The following is a 26741-nucleotide window of genomic DNA, read 5'->3' as shown; positions in this document are numbered from 1 at the left end:
AGCTCAATAATTGTTGGTTGAAGGTGGCATCCCTCTCCTCTGTGTATGTGTGTGTGTTTTTCTTTCCCCGTTCACTTAGAAAATAATATCAAAATACATGAGGTTTGATAGCTTTGGGAGTTACACTCAGATCATAGTTAGATTAGAGAATTTTAAATGCAAATTGAGGATAGCTATTGTGCATTGCAGAGAGCTGCTTTGTCCTATTTGGTACATGAGCATTTCATTTGGTGCTTCAATAGAAGGATATTGGATTGGGCTGTTTGTTGCAAAACCTAGGTTTCACAAAAGGATATTAGTAGAAGGATATTAAATTTTACTGTTTGTTGCAAGATCTAGATTCCTGTGACATGAACAGACTACTTCATCTTCCATTTAATGGTTTCCAGTCTTACGAGAATTTCTGTATGGATCAGCGCTCTTGTGTTTCTGAATGCGTTTCTTGCACTTGTGTTTCTGAATGCCCTCTGTTTTCTCTGTTGTTTTAGTGCTACATTTACGTGGCTGCTGTTGAGTCTATAAAGAAATTAAGTGTCCACGGAGAGACATTTATTTTTTAGCTTCTTTTCTAGGCTGGTCTCTATGTCCACCTGTCTGATTTGGCTTTTCAGTCGTGCTGTCAAAGCTATACAACTTACCTATTTGGTGCATGTTTACTCTTTTCAGTCTTCTATGGTTAGTTTTCATATGCATTTGATCTCTTTTCCATATGCTGAATACATGTGCTGTCTGTAGCCATGATAATGCAGCAGTAAACAGATCTGCATATGATGAAAATGGATCCTTTTAATTAATCTTGCATTGCAGTATGTGTGCTTAAAGATAAAAAGGTCATACAATTTTAGTTACTTGTGCTCCTTTTGGCACTGCCAGCAGTAACTATAGCTTTTCCTTCATCCACATGGCCTCGTCGCCCCCTTTCCTGCCATTTATAGCAAACATCCACCTCCTATCCTCTTGATTGTGGTGTTGAGACAAGAACATAGATGAGTTCTGGCCTGCCCCTCATATGCCCACCCTTGTTATTGTGGGTGCTATCGGCACCTATTTGTGACGATTCATAATAATATTTTTGACGGTGTTTTTTCCCCTCTTGCCTGCACTGGGATAAATTCCGAGCACATTGACTTCTGCCTTGCTGCTGGTGATGCAAATGAGTGAAACCTTTTTTTCTGAGTGGCCTCCCTTCAAGGGACATGACATGTTCAAGCATTTGTGGGGACGAAACCTCTGGGCTGTGTCCTCCAGCTTTATCTTCAGAAACAGGAATTATGCCCATGACCACCAGTGTTTTACCACAGCCTACAATAGGCTCCTTACCAGAGGATTAAATTTTCCTTGGTGTAACCAATTAATGGGCACATTCGTCCTCATTTCAGGACTGATAGGATGGGAAGTTTACGGGTTTGATCCTTTCCTCAGGTGCTGAGGGTTAAGATTGTATATGTGCACTTACATACTCTTTTTTTTTTTTTTTTTTTTTTTTTTTTTTTTTTTAATCTGTTTGCACTTTTTTGTGAAGCACAGCTTTTAAAATGTAAAATGAAAACTGACAGAGTGGTGACTATTTTAAACAGTGGCTCTTCAGGTAGTGCTTTGGATTACCCCACTAGTAAATAAGTTACTGTATGATTTATTTTAGTTGGGGGAAGGACTTGAGTCCTCCCCACTTTAGATGTTGCATCGAGGCAGAGCTACATCCATGTTAGGTGAATGAGATGCCAGGGCAGGTGGTGGGGTGGTCCTGGAGCATCCCCAAATGGGGCTGCGAAGTGCCCCAGATTGGCTGGGGAAGCTGAGCTCCAGAGATGCTTTGGGATGGGTGAGACGTGGGACAGAGGGTTTGCACCTTGCCTATCTGGAAAGTCAGCTGAGCATCATGTTCCCTCTGGGGTCAGTTGATGGGCAGGAGCTGATCTGTGCACGTAGCTGGGATGAGCAACCTGGCATTTTGGCACCGTTTGACCCCTACAGACCTGCAAAGGTATGAATTCTAGTGCTGTTTGTGTTTGCAGCTCAGTATATGTGCAAGTATGACAGCACATATCTACACACTTGATGTGTGTACTCTAGGACTCATTTTCTGAGTATGTGGCACCTAATTATTGATTAGTTTTGAATTACGTGTCCCCTTTGTAAAGAATTTATCAGACAACTGCTCTCCTCAAGGGCCTGAGATCCCTTGCTTGCACACCAGTTCTCAGAACTGTCTTTCTATTGCTAAGATATGAGTATTTTGGGGTAGTCATTTTCCATCAAGTCTTTTGTTGCCGCTTGCTGCACAAGGGGGTTGTATCTTACTGATATTTCTCCCAATGAACATCGCGATGAGTAAAAGCGTAATTTGGCAGACATCTGCCAGTTCACAAAGAGACACTGTTTACAAGTAAAGAAAAGTTATTTGTTGATGTGGTAATTTTGCAGTATAATGTATACTGCAGCCTCAAAGAGCTGTGAGCTATCACACATTTAAAAATAGAAAGCCAATCTATGGATTGCTGTGGGAAATGCAGTTGAAATCAGTTATTTGACATTGAAAACTAAATTAAAATGTGTAATTTTTTTTTTTTTAGGAAAACTAGAGACTGTAAAACTACAGGATAATGTCACTTGTTCTGGTATCAGCTTTGTCTGGGAAAACAGGGGGAAGGGCTAGGAAAGCTTTTTCCTTTGTGGTTGCAGTATTTTATGTGAAAATTACCTTTTCCTGTCTTTTTTGCCTCTTTTACTTTTCAAATACCCTTAAAGTGGATGGATTTTCTGTCTTGCTTCATTCCCTTCAGACCTCTGTGCTACTTCTGTCTGTTGGCCAAATGTATTTGTTTAATTTTCAAAGTCTTAACGACCCCTTTTTCCTGAAGACACCTTGGCATCTGATCTCACTTGTAATGGGTTGTCACTATCCCCAGTTTGTGGATTTTTGGAAAACCTTACTGCTCTTTGAGGACTCATGGACAAACATGTGCAGAACAGGGGATCTCAGAGTAGGTTTGACTTGAAGCACCATACTTGGACAGAAGTTTTCTGTATTTGAATGCATTCAGCAGAGATCACAATCAGCTTTTCATCTCTAGCTTGTACAGTGAGTCCAACCAGATATTTGGACATGGGTCTTTGTTCATAAGCTCCTTATACTATGGCTAATAGAAGAAAAAGTCTATTTATCTACTAATTTGGTAGTATAATGATTTGCTTTTTTAAAGGAGTATATCTTGGAGACCTCTCTGGATTTAGTCCTTTCTTTGGTAGATAGGGCTCCCATTAATCCTGTTTGTGCCGATTGTGATTAAAAAAAGTTATCTTAAATCAGTACAGAACAGGGGCTATACAGATTGTCAGGATGGTTCTGAGGCTTGTGCTTTTAACAAGCAGCAGAGACAGTTTAGAAACTGCCACTAGTTTGTCCACGACAGGACAGGAGAAGTACAGGAGTGGGTATGATATAAGCACAGCTGTTCACATGAAATGTGTGGCTGCCTTCTCGTCAAGGGAGATGTCCGATTAAGAAGGAGATGTTACGGCTTAGTCCCGTGGTTGGAAAGCTGTGTGTTGGAGATTCATTGGTGTTGTATATATATATATAAATAAGGGTTATATATATAAATAAGGGTGCTGTCTATGCAAATTAAACATGTGGGGAAAGTATGCTTTGAAGCACATCTTGAAACATCATTAGGAGGACAGCCAAGGTTCTTGTAGATGCCTATCGTATATCATCAAAGAAAGACTGCTTCATCTGAGGGGAAAGGAGCCTCCCAGGCCCAGACTGTCCCCCCACTGGTGCCTTGCCCGAGTTTCTGCAATGGCCAACACGGTTGTTTTTCCACATGCGTGTAGGTATATTGGTGGTCCTTCTGTCAGTATACGAGAAACTGGGATACAGTTGTGTCATGTTATGATAGACTCAATACTTGCCTTTAGAGACTGTTTTATCATTGTGTAAGGCTTCCTGTAATGCATAAGGTTAAATGAAGTGGCACAGTTCAGCTGCTTGCTCCATTTTGCTGTGTGTCAATGTGACAGTATAGTCGTCATTTCATCCTGAGCTCGTGGCACATAGTTTTCACAGGACAGAAAAATGTAAAAAGCTTTTGGAGGAGGAGGAGTCTATTTACTGAAAAACTATTTAGACAAACAGTGCCTTGTTTTTTTTTCTAAGGCTTGGAGCTGGTATTTGGCAAGTAACTGGAGCAGTTCAAAACAGTGTCAAGTGTTCGTACAGCCAGAGTTCGCTGCTAATGAAATGACCTTTTGTCAAGAGCCTGGAAAATGTGTTCAATAGATTACTTAATAAAAAGATCAAAATTCACATTTATTGAGATTAGAGTGTAGTTAATTTTGAAGACACCATATCTGTAAACATATGTTAATTATAGAATGCTTGATCACAGATGGTATTTTTTAGGCTTAATTTAATTACCCAATAATAAACATACACATCTTATTTTCACTTGTCTGGGAGCAGGTAAACATAGAAGAAGAAAAGGTTTCAGAGAGATTCTATGAGCAACCCAATTAAAATCAATAACTATTTGTTTGTAGGTCCAATTAAGTGATGTTTAAAATTCTTTGAGACTTTGAAAAGGTGTTTCTGGTTTGGCACCAGTAACAAGTTGGTTTTATAATGAAAATTCTCTCCCTTCTTTGTGTGACTTTATTCAGAGATGAGATAAAAACTGAACAAATAATTGCATGCATGGTAAAAGTAGGTTTTATTTATGCACTGAGAAAATAAACTGCTTGCGGGGAAAAAATGTTACACATTCAAAGTTATTAATTGAAGTTGCATGATGAATGCTTGGTCTGTGTACTGCTCATGACAAAATGTTTTCAAACATTCAGTAAGTAAAAGTTGAAGTGAATTGGGCATTTTTAGTAAGTTTTTATTCTCTAACTGAATCAGTCTAATTCTGTGAATGTCTGTATTTATATTCTGTCGATATTGCAATATTTTTATTTGGGATTTTTCCTCTCTAATTGTTTATGGTGGAATTCTGCACATGCTTTCCTGAAAATTGTTTTAAGAGGCAGGACACTTAAAGATTAGAAAAATCTTGGAATTTTTCAGTAGGTATCTGCTTTGCATGATGTAGTTTTATGACTATAAAATTAATTTTTTTCAGAATTATGGAATTGCTGAGCATAATAAGAAAAGTCAGCTGAATATTTGAGTTTTGTCGTTTTTATTTTGAAAAAAAGTGGCTTTTAAAAGCTTAAATTACAGTATTTGTAGAAATTTGCAGGAAAATTCAGACAAATACTACTTAGGTGACAGCTCTTACTAAGATTTAACTCAGATTTTAGTTTTCACATTTATTCTGTGCGCGCTTTGTCATAATGGATTTCACTAGTAATTAATTGATTGGAAATTAAGTGACTTGTGACTTCTGATGAGGAGGTATGTAAAGCAAGGTATAATTTATAGGTCTGCCAGTTCCTTTTAATTTAAGTTCTTCCATGTAGAACTAACTTTAGGAGAGATTAAATAACTTGAAAGGAATAATAGAAAGTAGATGTCATAAAAGCTGATAGTTTAGTTTTTCCAAAAATGAGTGTGTATATAATAATAGGACAGAATTACACCATGCTGTGCAAAATCATAACTCCTACCCTACTACCAGAAACTCAGGAGAGTTAATTGAATTTTGTATTCAGTCTGTAGTGCTGAAAACTCTTAAAAGCTCATGTGGTGTTCTCCTGATGTGATTAATTGGTTAGAGAAATAATACCTTGACAGTTTTACTTTTGTAGGAGAGCTGCAGCCTATTTTTCTCATTTCATTTGGTAAATTCTTTAACCTTCATAACTTCTCTTTTTCCAAATACGAGGCATAAAAATAAGAGGGAGTATTAGCTTGTTTTATTAACTATGTTAATTTGTATTCTTTAATGCACTGAAACAAACTACGCAATCATTATTGATATGCCAGTATTCATCTGTTAATATATTGCAGCTTAAATTCTTAATGGCTTCTCATAAATCCTGGGTTTCTTTTTCTTTTGGAGATTTTCAAGACTCTGTCCCATAGACAAAGCGAAGTCATCAGCATATACAAATGTGCTTTCATGTAGCAATTGGACTGATATTCCCCTCGCTCGAGAACTCCTTGTCTGAGTTTATTTGGTGTATGTATAAAACGAGGAGATTCCAACCTTTCCCCTTATTTCTTTTTCCCATTTCACAAATTCTTTGTATCGGGACAGATTATAGCTGCTTAAACCACCACTTTTTTTTTTTTTTCCTCAGTCCATAAATATACCAAATCCTTTACTTCACAAGAAAGACAAACAAGTGCCCACTTTAATTTTTTTGAAGGTTTCCAAAGATCGTCCACAGCTCTCTGCTTTGTTTTCCATTCTTAAAATACTTTCTAAAAAACTTTAGGTATTATATCTGTGTGTTTTTTAAAAAAATAAAAACCCCACCAAACCACATTTGTAGCAGCCTTTAAGTAGGTATGTTCTCCTTTTAGTCTGGAGTGTTGGGATTTTTGGGTGTTTCCTCTGAAGAATCCCCGGTGTGGTTCCTGCTGCAGAGGTGGCTGTTCCCGGGAGGTGGGCTGCGGGCACCAGGGCCATCTGAATGTCAGGGATGGAATCCCCGCGCTTCTGAAGACAAGTGCTGCTGACTGTAAAAGTCTAGGATTACAGTCAAGGTCTTCGGTCAGGCCTAAAATGTCACGGCTGTCCCTTACAGTACGCAGCTTCCCCGGCTCCGTGGGAAGGGGCGAAGCTGCTGGTGTGATTACAGCCGCGCCTCTAACCCCTCACAGCGCCTGCTGCTCACCCCCTCCCAGGGCTGGGACCTGGTGAGGGGTCCCTGGGCTGATGGGGCAGTGGTGACGTCTGCTGTCAGGGGTTTGGCACCAGCAGGGGTGTGAGATGCCACTGTGGCACCTTTGAGGCTGCTTGAGGAGCTGTGGCACCGGGCGGCCCCAGCTCCCACGAGCTAGTGAGCAAAAATACCCCCAAGAAAGCCCCTGACCTCCTCAGGGTTCCTGCCAGCCCAAACATGACATTTTTAGGGCAATGCTATTTGTTTTGCTCTTCACATGTGCTCGAGTTGCCGATTTCTGCTGGTTTTGGTTGTGACAGCATTTTCATCTCCTCGCCCCGCTGCCTTTCATGCTCTCCAGCAGTCTTGTTCACCTCTGCCCATGAGGCTGACTCACATTTCCTTTGTCCTCCATTTCTTCATTTTCCACATCCCTTCCACAGCTTTCCAGGACAGGTATCCTTGTGCCAAGGCTTCCCAGGCCATTGACATATTTGTCTCTTGAATTTATCTGCTGATTTCATCAGCTCCCTTTTTCCCCTTCATGTTGTTGGTAAGGCAGCATTTTGTTCTGCTTGTGTTGAGCTGGTATATTTTTCTGCTCCTATATCTTTCTGTCCCAGGTTTCATCCCTCTTCATTCGCTTTCAAGTGCTGAAAAATGTTGACTGTGTTGGAAAGTCTCATTAGACCATAGTAGTTCAAAAAATAATCCCCTGAAGTCCACTTACAAGCCAGCAGTCAAGTCCTGGTAGAGTCAAGCAGTTATCCACAGCATGGGAAAGTTCATGTAACGAACATAGCCATGATCTGCATTAGCTTTCACAGTAATTCATTTATGGTGTAGTTCATGCAAAATATATCAGTGTAATTTATTAATGATCTGAATATTAGAACATGATTGAGTAGTTTGAGGTTTTTTTCAGGCATTACCCAGTATTTTTCCCTGGGATTTTCTGAACAGAAATATGTACACACCGTTGAGTTTACCTGCTTGTAAATATGTCTTGGTATGCACAGTAATATGTCTTGATTTTTCCACACAACATTCAAGTCAATAGCTCTTACTGGGTGCTCGAATAATGAGAAATCCTACCAAAGTGTATAAAAATTCTTCCCACACAGAACTTTCAAGGCAATATGCCCGTGGAAATGGAGACAGTGCTGCCACTTTTTTGTGTGCACATTGGACACAAGTAAATGAATTGATATTTCCGTGGTAGAGAGAAAAAGTTGTAAGAGTTTTCCTGGTGGGTTGGTTTGCAGCAGACAGGAAAAGGTCAGACTGCCATGTCAATTCAGAATGAACAGTCTCACTCCTGCTACCAGAGCATCCACTCTCTTCCTTGGGAGCTGAGGCAAGGACTTTGGCACATACCAAACCCCTCAGTCTCAGCTCGGTGGCAGTTACAGAACACAGTTTTCAGACTCCTTCTCAGTGCAGTTTGGATGCTCTCAGAAATGTCCTCATCCCCGACTTAGCTCTTGTCTCAAAACCTTGGTGTACAGTGCTTTTCACTCCTTCAGTTTTTCATTAAACCGCCAGTATAGCATAACTGTGCTACCACAGTAGATTTTGTTTAGCTCTGACAATTGTCCGAAAGAAAAGGTCTTTACATACACACCTGATAGTACTTTGGCTGACAAGGGCACTGAAAGTTATCGAAGCATGAACTCATTTTTGAGTCGCATGACTATAACTGAAAGTGAGCATGTTCAGGGGCTACAGGCAGGCTGATAATGTATGAGAGGACAGAACTGGGCTCTTTTTCTGTATGGTGGAGATTCAGAAAGGCTTGATTGCTTTCTCTAGAGCTGTACTCATCAAACGTCTCTGAAAAATCAAGGTAATAAAGTCTTGAAGCTGTATTAACTCTCCTGTGAAGTATATGCTAAAATGAATTGACTGATGTGCAGCTCTGTAAGGGCAGCTTGTTGTGCTTTGGAATGAAGGATGCAAGGCCATCGCTGTAAAAATGCCTTTGTTCCTTGTGGTTTCCTGCAGTTAGTCTATTACTGCAGGTACTTGGAAGTTAAAAACTAGAAGAAATTTGTTCTATCAACATACCAAAACTGTGTATGTTGATACATACCATCTTTTGACAAGCCTTAGTGAATGTATCGTTTAAAGGAGCTGCTGTCGCGTTCAGATTTGTCCTGAGCGGGCTACCTTGCAGGTGCATGCTGTGTATCCTGATTTGCAAACTGGGAAGAATGATGCTATTTTAATTCTTTCTCTGCTCCTGAAGCTCACAACGCTTCTTTGCTTGGAATCGGTTTTGCACACTTATTTCAGTCCTGAGAAACCTGGAAGAGATTGTGTTGGCAAGGAAAACTCTTGCTCTGTCAAGTATTATAGCAATACTCTGATATCGGCAAGTCATCTTGAGGAGGAGGCTAAAATTAATCCTAGCACTATTTCGTTCGATGTCTTCATCTGGAAACTCAAAGCCAATGCAAATTGCAGAGAGGAGGTCACATGAAGATATCAGATGATTACAAGATATTTATCTTGGGTGCCTTCTCAGCTCCTCAGAATACGTAAGGGAATTGGATAACGAATCCAAACAAAGTGAGGCATAGATTTCTCTTCAGAGAGTCTATATAGTGTACGGCTTACTGACTTTTTTTTTTTTTTAAATGGGGGGAGTGTGTGTCTTTATGCAGCTGGCATAAATACACTGACATAATTATGAATTCTGCCACTGTCTCTGTGGACCAGATTATTTCAGTCCTGTTAGTCCTGAATTCCTGTGGCATGAGAGCAGGGTCTGATCCTACATATTACAGGTGTTCATGCTACTCTAGCCAAGTGAGAGTTAACTGAAAGAGTGTTTCTTGAGCTGACCTACATGAAACTGTTTTAGCAGGTGTGTTTGTGCCAGCCTAATATTCAGGTGTTTGCTTTTGGTGGAAAAGATGCTATAGGAGGAAATGCCATGTTTGGCAAACGCAAGAAGAAATTCTGATCTTTGTTTCTAGCCTGGAAATGTGAGGAGGCTGTAGCTAGAAGATCAACTGGGCATGTTTCGGGTTGTGTGAGCCCTTGGACCAGGATCTTGCAATTTTCCTGAGCATGATCCATGTGGACAGCCTTGCCCCCGTGTGCAGGAGAACCCTGTCAGAGGAGGCTTGGAGCATGTCAGGAGGAGATGGAGTGTGGGAGGGCATGGGAGGAGAGCGGAGGGTTTGGTGTGAGTGAGGTAGTATCTGGCATTAATTCAGGGAAGTATTTAAACATATGTCCAGCTCAGCACGTGGGTAGGTCCTCTGAAGTCAACTGGACTAACGCACTTGCTTAAAATAACACAGGGCAGAATTTTGTTGTTGTTGGTTTTTTGTTTGGGGTTTTTTGTTGTTGTTGTGGAACTGGGGCCTTTGGGACTTCTGTGTGCGTGATCGGGAACGGAGCAAGCAGGAGTGCAGTTGTGGCACTCAAACCACTTCAGAGCAATTTGAAGCCTTGCCTGCAAGTAGGAGCTGCTTCTGGCGTTGCCTTCCCTGGGCGCCTCGTGCTGGGAATTGCCAAAACAAATCTGTCGACTCCTGCAGTTGGCCGCTCCCAGGGGCTGGTAGCGCAAGAAGTTTGGGAAAAGTTTGATGAAAAGATGAACGTGAACAGAAGCTGCAGGATGTTTGTATGTACTTTATATTGTGTGTAATTGCTGAGGAGCAGATTACAAGGGCTGTGAGGTCCATGGGGATCTTCTGGATTTCACAGCACCCATAGTGATCAACACACAGCAGTAAACCTGACAGGGTGATGTTCTCGGGGCATCTCTCCTTCAGGATTTTCATGCCTTCTGTATCTCCAAGACAGTCTGTGAACTGTTAAGTAGAAAGGCCTAAGTGAAGTGACTTGAAGGGAAAGCTGGTCTTTTATGCCCTTGGAATGCTTAGTAAAAAGAAGTGGATGCTCTTGAAAGCATTACACAGGATAAAAACTACATAATGCTGTTACTTAAACAAACAAAAAACAACCCAACAAAACCAACAAAAAACACCCCAGCCTAACACCAGAGATTACAAAAGTGCCTTCAGAACTGGCCTGTAGCTACAGCAACATATAATAATACTTTAACATCTCTATTAGCCATGAAGATGTTGGGGAAAGTAAGGTGCAGGGAGCAACAAAAGCTTATCATGTCCTCATCAGAGGCCTTTGAATACATTTCTTATGCACTCATAAAAAGGAAGACTGTACCTTAAAACAAAAAAAGACACAACACCCTCCCACACGCTCAACTGACTGAGAAGTTTAAAATGCAAACAAAGCAGTGTAAGGCTCTATCTGCTTCTGTAGGGAGTGACATACTTTATCAGACAAAGCAGATTTCCCAAAACTTGTTATAATCCGTAATGTTAAATAAATTAATGTCTGCTACTTTTTGAGAAGCAATAAAGCCTGGTGTTTGGTATATCTATGAAAGCTGATAAAGTTTTTCTTTGAGTGTGCTGTGCTACAGCCTTGAAAGTCCATGTCTGTAGTGGTGAGAATGGAAAGAAAATCGTGACCTAAGGCTTTAAAGAGCCCTTGCTGCATAAGATCTGGAGTGGAGCAGCCCTGCCTCTGGTCTGGGGGGGGGTGGATCTGGACCGGTCCCAGGCAGAGAGGCCGCAGGGCACCCTGAACCCCCACCGGGTTGGTTAGACCCAGTAATTTCGGTCAGAGTTTCCAACCTTTCCAGTTTGAGAGCCATGCGAATCACAACATGGTAAAATGAAGGGAATGGAAAGGCAGAATTAGTGATGAATTGTTGGGGGCTGTTAAGCTCTAGAGGCATTTCCAACGGTGTTGATTGTCAGTGTGATGACGGAGATACAAAAAGATTTTGCAGTGTTGTGGGGTTTTTTTCTTCGTGCACAGATTTGCTTACTGTTAATGACAGTGGGAAACTGTTTGAAGTAATGTGGCTGAGTGCAGACTACTCAGCATGTCATCGTGGCAAATGTATTTTTAGCAGTCCTGACTAGGTAATGTGCTAATTAATGACATTCAGACACCTGGCTACAGACCAACCAGCTCCTCAAGTGTTAAATCTCCTCAAGGATCTCCATGAAGGTTAAGACTAACCTTCCTGGCTGTGGTACCCAAGGTTTTAGCTCTCTGAGTAAACTGTAGAGTGGTGGTATCAGTGTCCTTAGGCCAAAAATATTAGTCTATCTAGGGAACCGAAGTTCTTTGGGGTTTGTTTTTGTTCTGTTGGTTTGGTTTTATTTTAAATTTTAGAAAAGCTGCTATATGATTGAGACGAATATATCACCTGGGTTAATTGCATTGCATGGAAATTTAGATGTTTGCATATGATTCTCTTATTTGAGATTAATGGTAGAGCTACAGTCTTGTCAAGTGTACTTAGGTAAATATGCATTCAATAAAGCTTCTGCATATATTGGAGATGTTATAAGGTTATTTATGCTAATGAATGAGATGTGTAAAACGTTTGATTTGGTATTGCCCTTTTGCTTCTATACATTAACTTCACTGAATCTAAAGCTGTTGAAATCTAGCCATGTCTGTAAAAAGAATCTATTACAGGCATAAATAATTTTTTTCTCGTTAGTGCCTTATCTGTAAAATTTGAAGCTTCAAATTGGGTAATTATTGGTAATGATGGTAATGACCTTTGATTAAGATTGCATATTGTTTAATGAAATCTGACTAGCAGATCTCTGTTTCAAAATACAGAACTAATACCAAAACAATAAGGATCACTACAAAGTGGCTGTTAACAGAAGGCACAGGTACTTGCACCTGCATGAAGATGCTACAGTGTACTGCCTCATTCTTGCAAGTCTCTTTTTAAACATGATTTTTGGATTTGGAAGTACTTGAGTTGACAGTCTAAGCAACTAAAGTTTCTCTTGAAGTTCCGACAGTACTGGCAGGACAATGCAGGCTGCCACTGCCCGCATCCCTGTTAGCAGAGTAAGGGCGGGAGGATAATCCAGTTCCTTTTTTCAGCAGAATCCCTGACCTCCATCCTGAGTTTCTGATAGACATCCCTGTTAGCAGGGGTCTTCTGGGGAGATCCTCTTTCTCATTTTAGTTTATCTCCATTTGTGTCGGCCACTGAAGGCATTATGGACAAAGGTGTACAGCACTGCAGGTGTAAACTGCATTGGAGCTGGGGACCAACAGGCAGAGGCATTGTATCCTATTATCTAGGAGGCGTTTTAAAATTTACACGCCTGTGATTTCAGTTCCAGATTATCTTCATTAATATCACTTGTATACAGTAGTTTTAAAATTCTGTCATATCAGCCAATTTGAGTAAATGAGTTATGTGCTAATGTATCCATCTGTTAGAAATCAGTCTTTATGCTGATTCTCCTCTACCTTCTGATTACTACTAATTCTGTGTTTGCTGAATCCATGGCGTACTCTTGCTCTGTAGCTGTACGAGCAAAAATGTGCTGAACAACGAAAATGTGTCTGCAGGTGGTATTACTCAAACAGGCTTACTACGGGTGCTCCATTTCTCTCTCCATGGTAAGCACTGTGTTACATGCGACATGATTATTTAATGATACACTGCTATTAGTTCATCCAGTTAATTTTATGACTTGATTTCTGTGGGCCTACTTAATGAATTTAATAGTAAGACTGATATTTATATCATGCTTTTCATCCAGGATCACTGAAATGCAGTCACCTTTGCTTTGAACTGCAACAGCTAGTAACAGCACGTAAGCAGATCAGTAAAAATACTGAACAGAAATGGCATCGTTCCTCTAGAGATCTCAAAGTGCACTGTGAAGGTGGTTATTTGCTTCCTTATCTGTAAACAGAAGCGGGATGCAAAATGGGTAAGTGAATCGGCCACAAATAGTGTGTTGATAGTTGTGGTAGGATAAGGATCCAAGACTCTTATTCATCTGATTCTTTTACAGCTTCAGGAAAGACTGTGAAGAGATTAACTGAAATTCTGGAAGAAACTTGATGTAGGCAGAATATTCTTATGCATGTTGTGGCGTATAGGACAGTGTATTGACAAATGCACTGTTAATAAATTGCTGTGGGACTTCTAAAGACCACTGCGATCAGGGCTGTAGTTCTCTTTAATCCAAAGGAAATGTTAAAATGAATAATGGTTTTGTTACATGACATTAGAAATGACTTTTCTTTGATTTCTGATTGTGGAACAGTAATAATTTTTGCTTTCAATAATGTGCTGAAGAAATAAATCCATGCTCCTTCGAAAGGAAGAGTTCAGTAACAAAACAGTTGAATGCAGCAGTACTGCAGTAGTGCAGTGCTAGGCGTAAATAAGTTGTAGACTTTGTGGCTAAGTGGTGGCAGCTATTGTCATTATTGAGCAGGTCCTTTACTGTTTGTGGCTCTTCAGGACTGGGTTGGGTTGTGATCTCTGCTTGTTTCATCTTTTGCACCACTTAATCTTCCAAAGATGTTTTTCTGTCCTGGATGATTTCCTTTGACAGCAGCGTGCTGAGCAGTGGCAGATATTTTTTTACGTAGGCTCAGGAAGCAGAAGAGAAGAGGGAGGAGAGATGGGGATTTGAAATCTTTCATCTACATTGAACCATTGTGAATTTAGGATCTGGGGCAGAGTGTTAAAAAGAATTAATCATTAATGAGCCAATAAAGAGTATTAAAAGACAAATTGGCTGAACCTTCCTGGCCTTTTTCATTTCCTTCTGTGGAAACAAAGTACAGAGTGCCAGATGATAAATAGCTCCACTCCAGCCATTCTTGCAGGATTAACATCGTAAAATCTCAAATAATAAAAACATCCGCTTTTTAGTGTGTTAACCAAACAAAAACCTTTTCTATTGTGCCTGGTTTATGTATGCAGAAACAGTCTGGAATAAACATCTGCCTTCAGAGCAGTCTGCTATGCTAACTCCTGCTTTTTCTTCCTCTTCTCCTGCTGTGCTCCCCAAGAAAGTGGTTAGCGGACAGCTATTTCCAGCAGCAGTTTCTGCCACAGTGGTCAGGTACCTGTACCTCCAGCTCTGCCTCTGCCAGAGTGGATTTAATTATCTTTTTATCCCTACTGCAGCATATTTGCCAGCATGCCTTGTCCCTCCCACAGGGAAAGCTGCCCTCCAGCTCTGCCAAGGAGCTCTCAAGCTGCCTGTCCCTTGCCACTGCCCAGACACTGCTGTGCCAGGTTCATTGTACCACCACCCAAAGGGATTCTGGTGCAGGTGGCTGCCAAGTGCAGTGATGGTTAGCATGGGAAAGCAGGAGGTGTTTCAGGAAGTATCCACCGGATGGAATTGAGCTGAGGAGTGTGGCCTTTCAAACCAACCAAGTATGATTTCTGCTGTTGGATCCTGCTCTCGGCAACAGTTCAGATGCGATAGTAACTGGGACCCGCCGCCGTGATTTTTAACAAGTTATGACTTCAGATGTTAAAATTTGAAAGAGAAATTAAGTTGACTCTGTTGTTTTAATCTCTAGTGAATCCATCATGATTTTTCAGTGAGAAATCAAAGGATCGAATGCATTGCATCTTTATTTGAAAGTTTCACTTTTGATACTGATAGAATTTTAAATGCCGTTCATACCAATGCACAAAGCTGGATCAACATGCTTAAATGTCTAATCCTATGAATTAACTCTTGAGTTTTCTGGATTAAAATGGTGTGGAACCTGCAGCTAAAAGGAGAAGTGGGTCCAGTGCCTGAACTGAATATGAAAAGCATTTGAATCATGTGAAGACTGTCATGGTCATAGAATACTTGGGTTGGGTTTAACATTTGAATTGCTTAGCCAAGTTTTGAAAATATTTCTGGTTTCTTTACTCTTTCCTGTCTGGAAAGAGAACCTGATGGATGTATTCCCTTTGCAGAGGGCTATAGGATTTTGCCAATATGGAGGTCCATTGGCGGCTCTGTAAAAGCTGGAGAGCCGTGTATGACCTGCGGTAACACAAAACTGCTGTCAGCAGTCTCTGCCTCTGGCATACAGAACAGCTTGTGGAGCTCACACGCTTCAGGCTACAGTCAGAGGCAGGTAAAATTTTAAACTTGACAAATGTGAATTCTCTGTGGGTCATTCAGGCATCATGAACATGGGAGGTTCATGAATACCAATCTCAACATCATTTGACTGAAAGAATAAATTTGAATTCATGCTGGTTTGCTTTGTAACTATTAAAACTGTGGAGAAAAACATAACACAGGTTGTAGCTGTCTTCCTCCTCCTCCCAGCCCACCTGAGCTCCAGCAGAATTCTCAGGAGGTGTCTGGTGCATTTCCCCATCTCTCAGAGTCAAAAAAGACAAAATAGCTCTTTTCCTCCCTTATATTCTAGAAATTTTCCATCGTGATCTGCAAAAATCTAAATGCTGTTGCTTCCCACTTAGGAATGGGATGATTCTAATGTGATAAATTAGTGCCTCTGTGACATGGGAAATGGTGAATAACGAATATTTTGCATTTGGCCATTTTGCCTTTCTGCTTGTTTTTGGGTAGGTAGGTGTCTACTTCATGATCCTTAAAGCAATTTAATGGGTCCTGTTAATAGCCAAGCTCTAGAGCTCATCTAATTTAGTCAGCAGATACTTGTGATAAATTAGTGTCTCTGCGACATGTCACATGCCCTTCCTGCAAAGGGCACTTTGTTTCCTTTGCAGTTGATTGGGAGCATGGAGGACTGCTCTAGCACGAGCTTGGTTGATTACGCGCATGGAAGACACGTGCCTCCAAGGTGAACGGCTGCAGAGGTAGTGTCTGGTCGTCACAGAGACTGAACTCGCTCAGATGAAGAACCGGTTTGAAAAGCTGAAAAGGGTTCAGTAAAACACTCACTCGTTTGCAGTGATATGTGACAGAGTGAATCAGCAAATCTTGATGTTCTTCTGAGTTCTGCGTGTTCTTATCACAGGTTTAGGAAATATGTTTAAGTGCAAATAGGATGAACCTTTTACAGTAGCAGTTATCTTTTGCACTCTGAGGGTGTATGTGCCACAAGGGATAGAGATGTGGCTATGGGAATACGTTGAAACTAAAATGCACTTGTAAACCATGTTCAGTAATCCAGTTGAAAGAAAGGAAGGAAGAAGATGGAGGTCTGCAATTTGAAATTGCATTTGCTATTACATTTTAAATGTATGTCAATCCCTCCCGGTGTGGCTATTCACCCATCCAAGTGATAAACTTGAGCTCAAATCTTTCGTGAATATGATGATGATGACGATGTCAACATATAAAGAAGTAATGAGCAATGGATGATGCCAGAGACTCTGTTGGTTTCTTTTACGTTACTGCTTATTACTTGTGGGACTTCCTTAAAATGTAGTGATCAAGCATCACTAACTGGTAATAGAATACATCCCTTAAATCTTCATGTTTCAGGTCTTATGGCCTCTTGGGGTGAGGGGGTGGACTTTGTGTTTATCTGTATGTAACATGTCTTTGGTGCTGTTAGAGCTGTTATTTAAAAAAAAAAAAAAAAAAGGGCAAAAAAAAAGCAAACGTTCTCATAGATCCTAAAAGTGTGGAAGGCATTTTAAAGGGATGCTGTAGTGTAAATCAGAGGCTGAAAAAAGAAGCTATGCTCACAGTTGTGACTGCTACAGGGAAGCGTTACTTGGGATTTATGCAGCGTGTCTGAAAAATCATGAGACGGGAGTGCTGGAGTGCTGTGGTGTGAATAGCAGCTTCATGTCAATAATCTGGAAAGTTGTAGGCAGGTACCACACAATGAAACACAGTGTTACCTCTGTTCTGGTTTTGAAACCATCCATGAAACTGCTGTTTCCTTCATGGAGGATCTTAGGCGAGTTATCTACTTGTCAATTTTTTTGCTTGAAGGTGACACTGCGTTACGGCTGTATGAGGAAGACCCAAGCATTTTGCGTTAGGAAGCAGGAAGGATCCTGCTGAAGTGATGGGAATGCTGCCTCAGCAGAATGGCTAAGCTGAGGTGTTTGGTATCCCAAATGCCTACTTTACTTCCCTAAGTTTTTCTCCGGAATTCTTGATATGAGGAGTTTCCAAGAAGGTACTACGGTCTATTGTGTTTTTTCCTGCTAGTTTCATAACAGCTCTGCAATTAAAGTTAATCAACATGTGTATATAATAAGCCTTCCAGTAATTCTATTTAATCGTGAGGAAAACGTTTCTACAGCCTGACCACATGCAGTACTCATAAATTAACTAAGAACAGCGTTTCTAATGTATCACCCCCCTTCATCATCACAGGGGAGTTCTCTGCAAAGCTATTAGTGACTTAAAGGAACCCATTTGGCTTAGAAAATATATGGTTTTCAAACCTTTAATTTCCATGTTCTTTACACTGGAAGACCACAGAGTCAGACTGCTAACATACTGAGAGTCCCCATTTGTGAATTAGGCCTGTGTTCTTTTTGACTAAAGAAAGCAGAGGAAAAGGAAAGCGTTCGTATGTGACATTGTGTATTTCATCTGCTTCACAAACATATTTATCTGAACGTAAGTGCGGGAGAGCTGAGCACGCACACGACCAATGTGATCAAGCAATGCCCATTTATTACAACTCAGAAAGCCCTTTTATAATGTTCTCCCGCACACGTGAGTAACATGCAGTACAAGTCCTCAAGACTGGACAGTTAACTTAGCCCACGCTTTAAACCTTCTTATGACTCAATAAAAAGTGCCACATCAGCCTTGCCAGGCTTCCTGCCTTGTGTAACTTCCTCTTCCATCCCAACCCCTTCCGGGGGTTGTTTGTCTTGTCAAGTTTTCCCCCCCTCATTCAGGGTTACGTCCTTATCGCATTCTTGCTCAGGCTGAGGCTCTTATCAGTCTCGTTCTCACGCAGGATTGCTCACATGGCCATTCTCTCGCAGAAAGCCCTCTAGAATCCCAACACATAAGAACTGCTGATTCAAACCATTTTTCTGGTTTTGAGACTGTGGGTGTGCTTGGAGCACGGTTAATACTGCGTACCTCTGGGTGCAGCGTGGCCTGTGGAGTGCTCTCTGATGGAGGTCTTTTCAGCACGCTTGTGGGTATTGTAACATGATTAATTTGTATTTAATTTAAAAGAGAAAATAGCAAGGGATTAGGAGGTTGACATACCTCTTTCTCCAAGTTCTTCCCAGGAGATAAAACCCAAGATAAAACTTAACGGGATGGAGGCTTGAACACCTGGAGCAGAAGTGCTTTGCAGTGTGACTCTTCCTGGCTTTTGCAAGCTATATTGACTGTTTCCAATGAGCCCTTTTCTATAAGGTTCGCTCCTTCTCTGCAGATTGTGTTTCATTACTTTGCGCTAGGCACATTTTACACAGACTGTAAAATCTGTGCCTGCACTAAATCTGAAGCGTGCGCTAAAATTCTGGGAGACGGTTTAGACCTGTGGTCTGACGGGCACCTTCCTCACACAGAGACAGTGGTTAGCATCCCAGTACCTAAAACTGTGTGGTGAAGGATGACAGTGAGCGGCTTCAGGAGTCTGAAGTGTTACAAATGTGTGTTTTGTGTTAGGTTGTGGACAGCACAGCACTTTGTAAGGGGTTAACAGTCTCCTGTGTCTGGTAGTTTGAGGAGCAGTGCAAGTAGAAAGGAGAGCTGAGCAAAGGTAAGCTAAGCAGAGAGGTGAGTCTCTTGCCTTTTGGCTGGCTGATGCTGGAAATGTCTGTAAAGATTACAGTTGAATGGTTTTCCGGAGATTTGCTTTTGTGTTGTAACCGTTTGGTGGATAATTCAGCGAGCTCTGAGGAAATGAGCTCGATGCGGGCTGACGCTTAGAGCTTTGTTTGCCTCCTTGGCTGGCGGAGCTGCCTGCCCATGTCACATGCAGGCACCACTCTGTCACCTCATCCTCCTGGACTCGGGTATTGTCTCTCATAGAAAAATAATACAGCAAAACATGACACTTCTTCATGCTTAAATTCTAATATTTTCTATATGGTAAGCCTGGCTGAAGGAGGAGATTGATTTAAATTTTATTTTTTTTTCCTCCCCCTATTACACTTGTGTTATTGTGGATGGAGCCTGCATTGTGTAAGCTCTCAGCTGAGAAAAGATTTGGCATCATGTGAGTCAAGTGTCTTTTGTTCAAAGGACTGCAGTTTGCATACTCAACGAAAATAATCTATCTTCTATTTGGACAAGATCACTGAAAACTTCTTGAATTGCCTTCTTCTGACTCTTTAAAAAATCTTCTTTTAAAAGAACTTGTCAAGCTACTAAAAGAAAAAAAACAGCAGGTAGGTAGAGCATGCAACAAAATATAAAGAAGTAAAAAATAACTTCAAAAGCTGTGTGTGAAATTTTCAGTCTTTGAGCATCTTTTTCATTATTTATGTGACGGGAAGCTTTTTTTTTTCTTTTTTCTTTTTTTTTTTTTTTTCCCCATCTCCCCTCCTCCTCCCCCCACAGGATCTGTGGGGAAAAAAAGATGAAAACTTGGTTCTGAAGAGTAAATTTTTAATTATGTTCCTTTTTGAACTCTGCATAACAGTTAGCAAAATAAAACTAAGAAAATAATAAAGTAGAGGATTTTTTTCCACCTGTTTTGTTTGGAAGACGTATGGATAGAATTTACCATTTCTGATGACACATAAGAAAATAAAACATGTTCAAGAAGTTTCTGTATAAGTCTTCGAAAATGTTGTGCACTACTCAGGTTTGCAATGAACTGAGATAAATTTTGTGTCCATCAAAAGCCTTTTCCATATAACTGCTGCTAGGGACTCCAGTGAGTCTATGAATAAGAGTAACTCGGTGATTAACCTCTTACCTGGAATTTACTTTTTCATGTTTTCCACAACAGCTGTGGACTGTCAGGTAGCGGTTGCAGGTTGGTTTGAGAAATCACCCCTCTACCATGCTCCGGGGAGAGCAATTGTCTGCATGGAATCAGGAGCACTAACAACTCAGGGAGGATAGCTGAGCTGAATGAATTTTTAATTTCCATCAGGTGGAAGATTCTGGCATTTCAGCTGGGTTTCTTTCATCCAAAATTAAGAACTAAGGTTTAGAAGGAAAATACTAGACTTTGATGTTTAGGCTGATGCGGCGATTGGGCAATGCCTACTTCAGAAAGGTCATTGCAGCATCTTTTTCTCTTGCTCCTTGGGTTGGTAATGTACTCAAGCCTTCCCATCACCCTAAAGCAAGCTGAGGAAACAGGTATAAGTAGGATGAAATACCTTTGTGTAGAAAACAAAGGTTCTGAGGTCATTTTGAAATATATAATGTTTAGTTTAGCTATTTTTTATCTTAAAAAAATTTAAAAAGACATCTCAGTTCTGAAATGAAATTCTTTTGTTTCAGTACATGGGGGGATGAGCAGAAATATTCTTACAAAACAGTTTGATTTTTATTTTTTTTTCTGCAGTTCATAAAATTAAGCCATGCCCAGAGAAGGGCTTGGAGTTGCAAGGCCCCTGTGTTTATTTCTGTAATGCTCCGAAGCCAGGTAAATCCCTATGATTTTGTCAGAGGAAGAGGTATCTGCACTGCAACAGCTTCACTTGCCTGGGACAAGTGCAATAATGGTGGCTTGAACTTGTTGCTGTTCAGTAATACGTTGATAGCAGTAAGAAAGCAATGTGATACAGTGTGAATCGGTTCGACTCAAAATGTCTTAGGGCTGTGAAAAAAATATTCTAATGTAGCAGGAAATAATTCGCTTGATTCTCTTCCCTGAACAGTAAAATTTGAGGATATTTTCCAAGCTGAAAAGTTAACATTTTGTTTTCTTTCAGGAAAATCATGGGTATTTCTCTCTCCTCCCAATCTATTATTTGACAAGACCTGCAGATTCTGGTGTGGAGATACTTTTCTCTTCCCTTTCTAGAAATTGTCTTCTGGTCATGCCTTTTGATCTGATTCCTGTCAGACATGTTACTTTTGAGCAACTGGCATGTGGTATAACTTGGAGCAGCCCTAAGAATACATGTAAAAAACCACTTCTGTTTCCTTGTTCTGTTTATATTGGGGTTAATTGAGCTGAGGGCTGTGTTTGAGTTCTTATCTCTGTAGCTTTCTGAATGAAATACTTGAAATGTACTGCTGCCAGGCATCACACTACATTATATATGTGTTGCTACTGGGATGATCCATTGCTTCTGATCAGGCTGCTCAGTGTTGCCTGATCGTTCATTGTCATTGCATCTGCTGGACAGATGCGTGCAGCAATAAAGGTCATCATGTGTCGATTATTAAAAAAAAAACCAAAACAAAACAAAAAAAAACACCTCTCAAATTCACTAATTATCCTTTCTGCTTCTTCATACTCTTATTTTTCTTGCATCATCTTTTATGATTGAAAAATTAATTTCAACATTTAAATGCAGTGCAGAAACTCCTTGGACAGAGTGAGGGTGGGAGTATACTTGCAAGTATGCTTGGATAATGTACTTGTATACAAGTCACAGATATGACTTGTCTGATGATGCAAAATAGTGGTAAGCAAAACATTTTTGTTTTGTAAGCTACAGATACCATCACTGTCTGTGTTGTCTGTGCCTTACAGCCAGATATGTCAACTTCTTCCTCAAATATGCAAAATGGAAGATAAACTCTAAAGGCATGGATTAAAATTCTATCCTCCTTGTTTTGCTTCCAAAGGGTATCATTGCTCATCCCGTTCTTTTCTATTTTGCCAGGATGGTTCAGAAGATTACTTCAGTTCATTTTAGTTTTGCTGTTGTACTTTTGATGCTTCCTGAGTAATATAGTATTTGACAGGGCTTGAAGTGAAACTTTGTTCTATAAATAACCTTCCAGTTTTAATAAAGTGAAGGACAAACTCCACAGGAGATTGTGCTGAAAAGTTTTGTCTTGTTTCCCCCACCTTTCAACCCATGAACATAGAACTGAACCATCCTTGTTCTGCAAAATAGGTATTGTGGAAGCTTCAGATGAAAAGAAATTGTGTGACGAGCTTCACTTCCACCTCGGGCTGTGTATTTCCTTTCCTCATGAATCATTTAGGACCCAAACCCACAAATCTGCTGTGACATAGAGTTGCCTCAAGAGTAAGGGAGCATCCACTGAGAGGGAGAACACAGGTGTGAAGATCTGCTAAAGTGAGTCTTTATTTGCTTTATATTTCCCGTCCTCACGACATATAAAGTAGCTGTGTTTTCATAAGAGGAAAATACAAGGGTCCTGTTGTCAGTGATCTTTCAAAGAATATGAGTACGGTTGTGCTCAGCCTGTGAAAATTTGCCACTCTACCTACAAGGAGTGAGTCTTTCTTGGATTTTTTTTAGTGTGTTCTCTGTAGACCTCATTTTTCATTCACCTACATTCATATGTAGCCCCTGAGGTCTTCACCAGAATGTTGCTATTCCGATTTGCTCTTTCCACCCTGGGCTCGCACAGCTGGCAGAGCAGTGGGGAACCCACTGGCCATGCTTTTGGTTTTGTCCTTGCCACGTGTTCTTGATCTGGTCAATCCCAGTTCTTACCTCCTGGCACATCATCTCTTGCCCCCTTCACTCCCTGCAGCATCATTCTTTTTTTTTTTTTTTTTTTTTTTTTTTTTTTTGAAAACATTCCTCTCCTCATTCTTCAGCACGTCCAGCTTTAGCTGCTCCTTTACCTTTATGAAGTCACTGCCAATTTGTATTATTTATTGCTTGTTTGCTAAACAGCTGGAGTCATGCTGAACTGTGAAATGATTTCTCCTTTCTTATAGTCACAGTCTGTAATGTGTCACATCTTTGAGACAGTTTCATGCTCTAGATCAGGGAATTTTTAATATTGTGCTCCGGTTGAGTTTTGCTGGGAATAAATCTTAAATTGTCATGGACATCATCTACCAAAACAACCCTAGCTTGGGGCATGAGGAAGTTGTGTTTCAAACAGTGTTAATGATGCTATACCAAGTACAGCGTGGGTCACAGTGCATTAAAACTCTATCTGGTCGCCTTTTTTTACTGCTGTGACTTTCTATAATATGATAGATGCTGGAACAACTGCACCCACCTGCGTTTCCAGCAGACCTTAGTGTGCAGGAGCTCCCCCTTGTTGGGCAAGCAAAGGATGGAATATGAAATTGCAGCATGCGTTTGTATCAGTCAGCAATGAGGGCAGCACAGGGTCTGTGCATCATACCCTGGGCAAAGAAGCCATTTGGAAAAGCTGTGTGTAAGGAATAACACATTATTCATTTCCTCAGTCTAGTTAGTCCATGAAAAATCGCTGTGACTGATGATAGTATTCCTAAATGCAAAAGAATCTGAACAGAGAGGAAAATGCTTCTTTTAACATAATACAACACAAACCCCTGAGGTTATTTAAAACAACTGGGCAGCCAAAAGGCAGGGCAACGATGCAGAAAAATCCGGAATACACAGCTCTTCCTTGACCTATAGGGCAGTGCTTTTTGCCGTCTTGTTCTTTACTTAACCTCTGTAAAGAATAGTGTGAGAAATTAGTGAAGATGCTGCTGACACCCCTTAGCTGCATTTTGGTCTTTGTACCCATGATGGGAGGGCATAAAGTATTACTGAGGCGTTGAGGAGACTGTCTCATGTGGAGCCCGGAGTCAGCTAGCTCTTAGGGCAACTCTAGGTAAGCCTTCTGCTGCCTGCTTTGGGGTGTCTGGAGGTCACTGAAATGTGATTGAGTGATGAAGAAGATGATATAAGGTGGGGGGACAACGAGAAGGAAAAGACTGTTTCTTGTGGTCTGCTGCGCCGGTTGTTTAGTTGCAAAGTTGGTGTCCCATTGGCGTTCAGGAGCTGCATAACCTCAGGATTGCTTTCATCCACGTGCAGAAGGGCTGGATGCTATTTCTCTCTGAGTGGAGCTTTGTCTTCTGTGGTTTTGGCTGCTATGAAGCCATCTGGAAGTGTCAGCTTGCACTCACTTGCTTGCCAAGCCGTGTTTCATGCAGAGACCAGGTAACACCTGCGAACCGTTCTCTGTACAAGCTATCAAGTGTTTTGCAGGTGGCACTTGAAGTGTTGCTCTTTGCCTGTGATGGGCTAAATGGTTTGTGTCGTGCCCGCCCCAGGAGCTTGTCTTTCCAGGTTACACAACAGCATACGCTGACTTTCAGATTCTCTGGGCTTGGCACCTTGGACTCTTTGGGAGGAGCTTGGCAGACAGAGCTCCTTAACAAATTGTCCCAAAGAAATGAGTTCCAAATCTGGCAGGGTTTGCTAGAGATCGGAGATCTTGTAAGGAAGGGACAAATTAGAATTTTCCTTATTCTCTCAGTTTGTAATTTAAGGATGACACTGTAGTTTTAAGTAGACAAAGGGTTTCCAAGAGTACATGTGATAGTAATGGGTGTGTGTGCACGTGTAGGTGAGTGTTCTGAGTGATATCTGTTTCATTTCTTAGCTATTTTTATACTTCCACACATATAGCATGTGATGTGCTTTTGGATGGGTCAAAGGAAAAGGGAAATAGAAAACCACAGGATTTGGAATACATGTTACAGTATGGTGTAAGAAAGTAACACAGTGATGCTTCAATTTCTGTGGTAATAGAAAATTTACCTTGTGATTTGGTAGAATATAGGAGGCTTTATGAGTCTCTTGAGAGAGCAGAGCCTTTCTACTGAAGGTAGAATAATGGAAACTTTATGGAATAAAAATTTTATGCTACCAGTATACACCTAAGAAATAAAGGCTGGGAAAATAATTGTAAGATGATGTGAAAAAAAAAAAATAAAAAATCTTAGCTCTAGCATTTTGATAGTAATTTGAATCGTTCTGAAATGATCTCTTGGAACAACTGTCTTCTGTGTATGTTCATGCATTCTTAGTGGGAGTTGAAATAACTGGTATTGCTTTCTAAATTTTCATAACACTCTGCTTATCAAATAGCATACAGTTCACCTTGCATTCCTGAACTGGTTGTACACAAAATATGGCCTCTAGGCTTGATCTTGCAAAAACTGCCAACTTGGGAGTAAAACTAAGATCACACAGAGAATTTGAGTTACTTTCTTGACAACTGTTCATCAGTTGATCCATGATAATTGTGAATTCCTGCTCTCGTCGTGGAGAACTGTGTGTTACACATGTCATATTGGCCACGTTTTGATCTCATCCATAATTGATGGAGAAGGCACTGCCCTAGAAAGTGGGAGATGTTGGGGAAGAGAAACCTGATCGCCTGCTCTTTGCTGTCACATAAAAAAATAGAAGCCTTTGAAATGTTGCTGTCAACTTCCCGTGTTTTCAAGTCAGTATGCCTGTTTGATGTAGTTTGTAGTGAAATCAAAGCTATCTATGTCTCTGAATACGCTGTCTGGATTGAGCTCTTCAGAGGACCTCAGTGCAGAGGCTTCAAACTGCTTTAGTTTTGAAGGTGCGCACCAGCGCGCTCACAGTGCCCAACAGCGTGTTGAGGCTATAGCACAGCTTAGGCGTTTCGAATTTCACGCGAGATAAACTTATAAATGTCCAAATGCTTGCTCAAGATCTTGCCCCTATGTTTTCAGCCTACAAGGTGGCTATGAAACAACTATGTTGAATAACTACTGTTGTTCAAATGCAGCCAGCCTAGTAATTTCTCTTAGGAAAAACAAAATGAAGTATTTTAATTATATTTAATATTAGTCCTGCATAGACACAAATGCCAGCATGATTTATTTCGTTTCGCAGTATATTCCTCTCAACTGAATTATGTGTAATTGTGTAGACATGGTCACTTTAAATATTTTATGGGCTTGTGTAATGTAAGACAGAGTGCAGCCTGTAGGGCCAGCAAGAAATATTGCTGTATAACTTTTATTTAATTTTATTTCAGCAGTTTAATAATTCATTTTAGCTAGATGTGAACATCAGAACGAGCTCATGGCTAGTGTAACCTTCTGCTGTGGTTCTGGAACAAACAAGTCAGATAAGAGGAGTCTTGAATAGCCAGCAGAGATGGGCTACGCATGCGTTCAGGATGTCATCTAATAAGAAATATCCAACTTCTTGCTGCTTCAGAGGCAAAATGTGTTAATGTTTTGAGCTGGCTAGAAGGTTTCTGACAAGGTAGGATTATGTCTTGTGGAGAATGTAGACTTACCATAATAAAACGCATTTTAAT

At 40.6% G+C, this 26741-nt stretch overlaps 1 protein-coding gene across 1 annotated transcript in view; it reads left to right on the top strand.

The window, feature by feature from the left end:
- Nucleotides 1-26741, top strand: part of FGF13 (fibroblast growth factor 13) — a 260995-nt gene that overhangs the window by 41494 nt on the left and 192760 nt on the right. The window lies entirely within an intron of this gene.

The sequence above is a fragment of the Athene cunicularia genome (assembly GCF_003259725.1).
Source record: "Athene cunicularia isolate RWA chromosome 4 unlocalized genomic scaffold, athCun1 chr4_part3, whole genome shotgun sequence".
Taxonomy (NCBI): domain Eukaryota; kingdom Metazoa; phylum Chordata; class Aves; order Strigiformes; family Strigidae; genus Athene; species Athene cunicularia.
Note: the sequence above shows the minus strand (reverse complement) of the source record. Positions and strands in the feature narration are given on the sequence as shown.